At 39.7% G+C, this 8,661-nt stretch overlaps 1 protein-coding gene across 1 annotated transcript in view; it reads right to left on the bottom strand.

The window, feature by feature from the left end:
- Window positions 1–8,401, bottom strand: part of LOC138743350 (A disintegrin and metalloproteinase with thrombospondin motifs 2-like) — a 273,394-nt gene extending 264,993 nt beyond the window's left edge. The window contains exon 1 of the mRNA XM_069898570.1: window positions 8,346–8,401. The gene's annotated coding sequence lies outside the window, so the exon portion shown is untranslated. The remainder of the gene's footprint in view (window positions 1–8,345) is intronic.
- Between the last annotated feature and the right edge of the window lie 260 nt (window positions 8,402–8,661).

Here is an 8,661-nt window from a genome sequence, read left to right on the forward strand (position 1 = left end):
ATTGACTTTTCTAACTTCCAGTAAACCCATTCCCCCTTCGCCTTTCCCTATCCCTGTCTCTCCATTCCATTTCCTTTTGAACAAACATGATAAACTCTTGTCCCTTATCTTATCCAATTAACACCTTTTGCTATAAAGCCCCCATATCCACTTTAATTTGCCTACTGCCACTACAGGTAACAGTGGATGCCATCTCACTTCCCCCCCCCCCCCCACCTTTATGCCATGTTCTCATGTTCCCATCTCTGTGCCAAATATTGACACGTTCATAATTTCTGATAAAACTATATTAAAACTTCCAGTATTTCTAACCTGAATGTGATCAAGATGGCATTATTAAAAATTTGAAAGCTTCCATTCAAAGTCAATGAAAATGTCATCAAAAAAAGTTTAATCTATGAAAGGTTTCTTTTTAAATTACAAAACTATTTACAGTCAAGACCTAAGAAGATATTAATTTTTATCTGAAGATTTTGGAGACATAAGGGCAAAGGAGATCAAATTGAAATAGCAGTATGATTAAATTGAAAGACCAATGTGATTATACACTCACCTTCAGAAGGTGTTTTCATTTCCAACAAATTCTCATTTAGATCAAGGGCCTCACTACAATTTCTGTGGAAATTCTTGTCTCACTTTTGATGAATCTTCTCATATGTTCAAGGATTAATTTTTTACTGACAATCATTAATTTTAAGAAAGGCATAATTTTCATCTGTGAAACTGTGACTCTGAAGGATGTCTGAAAGCATTTATTTTAATTTGTCAATTAACAATAAAAATTCTCATTCCCTGTAAAATAAAAAAAAAATTAGCACTCTATTTTCAACTAAGGAAGTCCCACATAATTGCAGGATTATTTGATGGTTATAAACCCTCATCTTTGGAATATTGTCATATTTCTAATTTCTTGCTGAAACAAATGTTTTGGAATGAATAAGAAATTATTTACTGGCAGTGGGAAACTTAACAAAATATAATAAGTAGCTTTGAACACCAAGAACAAACCAATAAAATTACACATCAGCAGCTTCTCGCTAAACTATGGAAACTAACTGTAACCTTCAAATATTAGAAATTAGCATGGTCTTCATCTTGTGATTGTTCGATGTTCCATTCACTTTGCATTAATTAACATCTCAATATGCAGTAAAATCCCCAGTGTCTGGCACCTATAGGGTTGCCAGATACAGTGAAATCTTGTTAGAACACGATACGTTAATCCACGGAATTGCTTATAGCGCAGGTGTCTGTGGACCCCAAACATTGGTTTTAGGAGGCCAGGCCAACAGCCACAAACTCAAAAATGGACTCTTATGATGGGCGAGGGTTAGGGTTAAGGGTTAGGGTTAGGGTTAAGGGTTAGGGTCATGTCATCCAATAGCACCCCCCCAACTGAGCGAGTGTATGTTCATTCCACTGCGCTCCCCCCCCAACATGTTAATGACCCCCCCACCTCTAACTTTCGTTCTGGCGCTGACCCTGTAACAGTCTGTTAAAGCAAATTCCATTGCTTGCTGTGATAAGTATATCTTAATTGATATAGTGTTTATGTTACAATTTCTATATCACTCTTTTGCAAAATTATAACATTCAATCCAAAAGCAAACCATGTAGTTTTTGCATCAGATGCCCTCTATCTCGCTGTCGATGATATAAAGGACACATGTAAGATTCATGACTGTTTTTTTTTTGGAATCTATTCCTAGATTCTATTGACATTCTATTGTTTGCTTTAAAATAGAAAATAAATTTGTTTTTTGAAATGTCATCAATCAAGTTTTTGTGTACACAAAAGCCGGGAAAGTCACGTGTAAAGTACATTTTCATTACTCCAAAAATAAAATCAAGGACAGTTTCTTTTCTGCTGTAATCAGACTCTTAAATGGACCTATCACTGGCAAAAGATAATGCCCTTGTACTGTTTTAATTCTACTTTTCTCAATAGTGTCTTTGTAACACTATACCCTGCACTCTTTGACTTACTGTAACATTACACCATGAGATTTTGTTTTATTATTGCACTACCTGTGGTATTTAAATAGGGGTTGGCTTGCCTGAATAGCACAGAAATCAAAGTTTTTCACTGTATCTCAGTATAGGTAACAATAAACAATTCAATTCATTCAAATGTCACAAAAACTAAAAAAAACCCAATGTATTTCCCACTGGGTATATGATCTTTGACATACAAACGCACAAGTTAATGGTACAATGAGTAATTGTTGTGGTGCTATACTATCAATAGAGGAGGTGGGATTCACACCCTCCAAAAACTGCATTCAAAACCAGATTTATAAATTAAATACAAGATAAAACTGATCATCTGATTTTCTTTGCATGACTTCTTTGAAGATCAGTCTTCCAGGCACCTCTTTTTTAATCCATGTACTCCTATGCTTTTTTTAAAAGGTTCGTCTGGACTTTAATGCACTGGTATGGCCATCATTTATGGCCCATCCCTAAATGCCCTACAGAAGTTGATGAAGAACTGTCTTCTCAATCCGCTGCATCCCTACTCATGAAGATACTTCCACAATGCCATCAGGTAGAGAGTTCCACAATTTGCACCCAATAACGATGACAGGTAATACATTTCCAAATGAGGATAGTGTGCGATTTCAAAGGGAACATGCAGATGCTCCCATGCACTTGGATGTGAATTTAGGATGTGAATTGAGTTGAGAGTTCATTGTCATATACTCAAGAACAACATACAGATGCAAGCTGTAACTACAAAAGTTTGTCAAGTACTAAGTTCAAGTCTGAAAAGTGTGAAGTGATATAGTTTGGAAAATTGTGCTTGATGGCAGAGTGCTTGATTAATAGCAAGACTTTTAGTGTTGTGGAGGAACACTTGTGGTCCAAGTCCATAGAGGTTACCATGCAAGTAGATGGAGTGGTTATGAAGGTGTATGGTGTGCTTGTTTTCATTAGTCGGGGCGTTGTCTTCAAGAGGCAAGAGGTAATGTGACCATTCCATAAAACTCTAGTAAGACCATACTTGGAATGTTCAGTTCGAGTTGCCTCTTTATTGGAAAGACATGGAAGCTTTGGAGAGAGTGCAGAGGAGATTTTACCAGGCTGCTGCTTGGATTATTATGAAGAAAAGGTTGAGTGTGCTAGGGCTATCTTCTTTGGAGCAATGGAGGATGAGAAATGACTTGAGAGGTCTATACGATTATGAGAGGCACAGATAACGTGAACAGTCAGCATCTTTTTTTTCCTAGGGTGACATTAGCCGATACCAGTGCACATCTGTTTAAGGTGAGTGGAGAAAAATTTAGGGGAGAGGTCAGAGGTTCCCCCCCCCCCCCTCCACACAGAGAGTGATAGGTACCCGAATGCATTGCTGGGGGCGCTGATGGAGGCTGGAACAATAGGGTCATGGATGTAATAAAAATGGAGGGGTGTAGGCTGTGAGGCAGGGAAGGAATGGATTGTTCATGGAGAACATATTAAAAGGTCATGGGCTATGTTCTAATAACCAATGTAAAATAATAACTTGAATCAAACCTGACAGGATTTGCTATTGGCAGTATTTCTGATTCAACTCATGGGACAGTACATTTCTTGAAATTCTGAATTTTGCCCATTTTTCTCCTTTTTCTGGCTTTATGGTCTGCAAATTGTTGATACAGCAAGAAGTTTGACAAGTGAACAATGTGAATGCTCCTTGTTGCCAGATGGACAATTCTTCTTTGGCTTGGCTTCGCGGACGAAGATTTATGGAGGGGGTAAAAAGTCCACGTCAGCTGCAGGCTCGTTTGTGGCTGACAAGTCCGATGCGGGACAGGCAGACACGATTGCAGCGGTTGCAAGGGAAAATTGGTTGGTTGGGGTTGGGTGTTGGGTTTTTCCTCCTTTGCCTTTTGTCAGTGAGGTGGGCTCTGCGGTCTTCTTCAAAGGAGGTTGCTGCCCGCCAAACTGTGAGGTGCCAAGATGCACGGTTTGAGGCGTTATCAGCCCACTGGCGGTGGTCAATGTGGCAGGCACCAAGAGATTTCTTTAGGCAGTCCTTGTACCTTTTCTTTGGTGCACCTCTGTCACGGTGGCCAGTGGAGAGCTCGCCATATAACACGATCTTGGGAAGGCGATGGTCCTCCATTCTGGAGACGTGACCCATCCAGCGCAGCTGGATCTTCAGCAGCGTGGACTCGATGCTGTCGACCTCTACCATCTCGAGTACTTCGACGTTAGGGGTGTAAGCGCTCCAATGGATGTTGAGGATGGAGCGGAGACAACGCTGGTGGAAGCGTTCTAGGAGCCATAGGTGGTGCCGGTAGAGGACCCATGATTCGGAGCCGAACAGGAGTGTGGGTATGACAACGGCTCTGTATACGCTTATCTTTTACATACGCTTATCTTACGTTTACATCCGGACAATTAGAATAGAGCAAAACAGGTTGCAGAAAGCCAAAATTTCATTATTTCCAGAAAACACATGAATTGGTCACATTGTTCTTTCTACAGCTATCAATGAGGTTTTTAACTCAAGAATGTAAAGTACAAAAATGTTAATGAATTAAATCTGATACATGTTATTAAATTTTAAATTTAGACAATGTGGTGGAACCACTGTATTACTGTTTGTACATGCATGGCTGGTCCACCCCTTGGTGATTGTACCTGTGGCTTCCCCCCCCCCCTTGATTCCCCAAATAAAGGCAGCAATGCCATAATCCCTGCCCCAGATCAAGCTCTGGTCTTTGGTCAGCAACATGAGAGTTTATGGTAATAGAAGCCTATCAGTCAGATAACTTCTATTGTTTGGAGTTATTGACATACAGTACAATAACAGGCCATTTCAGCCCAAGAGTTAGTGCCACCCAATTTACATCCCATTAACCTACACCTCCAGTACGTTTTTGAATGGTATAAGCCCACTCACATCATGATGTCACCCTTCTATATAAAACCCTGTGTCAGCAGGGATATTAGTCTATTAGAAGTGAAGAATGAGAAAGCATCACGTCTCCGAGTCTTAATTGTGTGAGTGCATACACAACAGTGGCGACAAGGAACGAAATGAACCCTACACATACTTCATGTACCAACTGTGAGAAAGAAAACAACATAAGAAAGGTAGAAAACAACTACCTAACAATCCCAACAAATTTCTGCCAAATATCAAGGTGAAAGTGCATCAAGATGGCAGAGGAAAAGTTCAGGGAATTCAATGAAGTAGAATAAAGTTGGGATAACTACATAGAACGGTTTAACTACTACTGCATAGGCCACAATATTATGGAAGGACCAGTAAACTGCAAAAGTGCCCTCTTCCTCAGTATAATGGGCAGCAAAACATTCAACCTCCTTAAAACCTTGCTATCCCCCGAGGATCCAGGGACGAAGAAATTCAACGAATTATCCACAGCTCTAAGGAACCATTCAAGCCCCAAACCCCCAGTTATGGCAGAAAGGCAACAATTATATGAAAGGAGACAAGGATCAGGAGAAGCAGTAAGTGAATACCTGGCATCATTGGGCAAACTGTTGTCATTTTGAGCAGTTTCTAAATCAAGCACTGTGAGACAGATTAGTGATGGGGCTGGCAAATCACCAAGCAAGGCAAAAATTATTAGTGATGGATCAAGATGTTACATTACAAATTGTATACAAGGCTACCTGCAGCTCTGAAATGGCAGATAAAAACTTGAATGTGGCTCAACCAGACCTACTGGTCGGGAGGTCTTCCCGCCAACAATGCTTGTGTTGTGGAAAATACAACCACCAACCAGGAAGCTGTTTCTTCAACAAATCTAAATGCAACCATTGACAAAACAGAAGGACATATCAAAGCTAAATGTCCGCTTCTAAACTTGCAGGTGGCCTGCATATAAGCAGGCAGCTAAAGACAAAACAATTGCAGAGCAAGAGAGGCAACCAGGCAACGATGATTGTAACAGCCCAATGGCTGACCTTCAAGCTCCTGAAATTTCAGCTTCTGAGATATTACACATCAAAGGAATAAATGGAGGAAACACAGCAATCTTTATACAGCTAAAAAATAAACGGACACCCCCTGAAGATGGAGTTAGACACAGGGGCAGAGGTGTCCTTAATGCCGTTACATGTAAAGGAACACTTGCTACCACACCTCCCAGTAAAAACAACTGAAATAACTCTAAGATCTGTTACAGGAGACAGAATCAAAGTGTTTGGAAAATGTATGGTTCAAAGTACAATACAAACATCAGCAACCAAAAACGCTCTTTCCCTCTACATCGTAGAGACCCAGGGACCAGCACTCTTCAGAAGAAAATGACTATAACACATTCCCCAAGACTGGCTGGAAATCGATTCAATGCTAATTGTAAATCACAAGGACACTTCCCAGCGAGAACTCGACCAAATCCTCAACAACCATGGAGTGGTTTTCCAACAAGAATTGAGGAAAATCAAAGGTGTTCAAGCCAAACTGCAATTAAAAGATAATGCAGAACCAAAATTCTTCAAAGCCAGAACAGACCCATTTGCTATGAAAGGGAAAATTGATGCTGAATTAAACAAACTAAAACATGAAGGCATGTTTGAACCATTACAAAAAAGCAAACGATGAAATTCGCATTTGCGGGCAATTACAAAATCACCGTCAATCCTTCACTCAAAATACCTGAACACCCCATGTCCAAGGCAGAAGAATTGTTCAAAGTATGAAATGGAGGGCAAAAATTCACAAAGCTAGATTTGTCACAAGCATATCAACAGATAGAATTGGAGGAAAAAAATCATGGGAATATGTGACAATCAATACTCATCTGGGACTATTCACCTATACACACCTATATTACACACCTATATTCACCTATAACTGGGACTATTCACCTACACATTAAGGCCTTATGGAACTTCAGCAGCACCTGTGATTTTTCAAGTGATAATGGACAATTACTACATAGACTCTCAGTTGGGGGCTACCTAGATGGCATCATCACCACAGGCTAAAACGACAGGGAACACTTCAAAAGGTTTTAACCAGACTACAACAGGCTAATATATAGAACGCGCCCCTCAGTTTACAATCGACAATGAGGGGTTGCAAATGAATTCCAGCAGGAACAGAAACCGTTCGCAAGGCCCCATATCCAACCAACAAATTGGAATTACAATCCTTCCTAGGACTTGTTAATCACTACTGAAAACATATCCCTAATATGTCTACACTATGCAGCCCACTGAACCAATTACTCAAGAAAGATCAAGCATGATTTTGGAACATAGAAACTAAAAACACAGTCGATCAACTAAAAGAAATACAAACGCCCACAAATAAGGTGCTGATCCACTATGACTCTAGTAAAGAAGTTATACTATCTGTGGATGCTTCACCAGTGGGACGAGAAGTAGTACTATCCCAAATCACAGGAAAAGGTGAGCAATCAGTAGCGTTTGCTTCACGAACATTAACCACAAGTGAATGCAATTACGCCCAACTAGAAAAAGAAGGATTGGCAATCATTTTTGATGTAAAAAAAATTCCACCAATATCTTTACGGAAAAAAATTCACCCTGATCACAGATAACAAGCCTCTTAGTTTAATCCTGGGGCCACATAAACGTTTACCAGTATTAGCTGAGGCCAGAATTCAAAGATGGGCCTTGCTACTAAATTCAACAATTGACCAATAATTGAAACAGATGTTGAAAATGTGAAATAAATCAGAAAACCTGACAAGGATTCAGCAGGTCAGGTGGCATTCATTATTTTTTAAATGATATATTAAGGTTAATATTATTCCAAATTCAACTTTTTTTTTGCAGGAGACCTGATTGAGCATCTGCACTAAATGCAGAAATATTTTCTTGTGCTGTCTGAAATGGCAGCAATCTAATTTCGAGGCAAGTTAAAGCAATACAGTTAGGCATCATGTTCGATGCTAATATATACGCTTCAGCACCATCAAGTGGAACATCTGTGAAAAACACCTGAAATACTATGATACCCAAACTAATGAACATTTCCACAGGGATTGGTCAATTTCTGGCGAACCACCTACAAGAACAGAATTAATTTAAAAAACAATCTCTTAAATAGCATATCAGAACCATGCCTTTCAATCAGAGATAAGCTCCTTCTGATACCTATACCATAAATCTAATTTAGGCTGCAATGCTCACTTTATGGGTGCCACACTTTAAGGGACAGTAGAAACGTCAGGCCCAACCGATAGCCTCTGATGGCACAAAAAAAAGACTGCAGAGGTTGGAATCTTGAACAAACAACAAAACACTGGGAGAACTCAATGGCTCAAGTAGCATTTGTGGAGGCAAAAGATGTAATTCAATGGTTCCTGTGTCCTGATGCAGGAACTTCAACCCAAACATCGGCTTGTACCTTTTACCTTCACTTATAGTGCCTAATTCTCTTCATTCCTTCCATGGTTTCTTCTTTCTCTCCAATAACCCCAATCAATGAAATAACCAGATCCTGAACAATCCACACATACCAGAACATTCTCCTCTCAATGACGCTCATGGAAAGTATGTAACTGCATCAATATAAAGCTAACACAAACTATTTGATCCTTTATTGTCAGAGTCATTCCAAGGTCAAGAGTGATACATTTCCTCCTGGTAGTTTCAAAATAATACATTATTGATCATTTTCTTCGAATGTTATGAATAAAATGCCACAATCCAGAGAGAAATCCAGCTCGG

Source organism: Narcine bancroftii, chromosome 9 (assembly GCF_036971445.1).
Source record: "Narcine bancroftii isolate sNarBan1 chromosome 9, sNarBan1.hap1, whole genome shotgun sequence".
NCBI classification, from domain to species: domain Eukaryota; kingdom Metazoa; phylum Chordata; class Chondrichthyes; order Torpediniformes; family Narcinidae; genus Narcine; species Narcine bancroftii.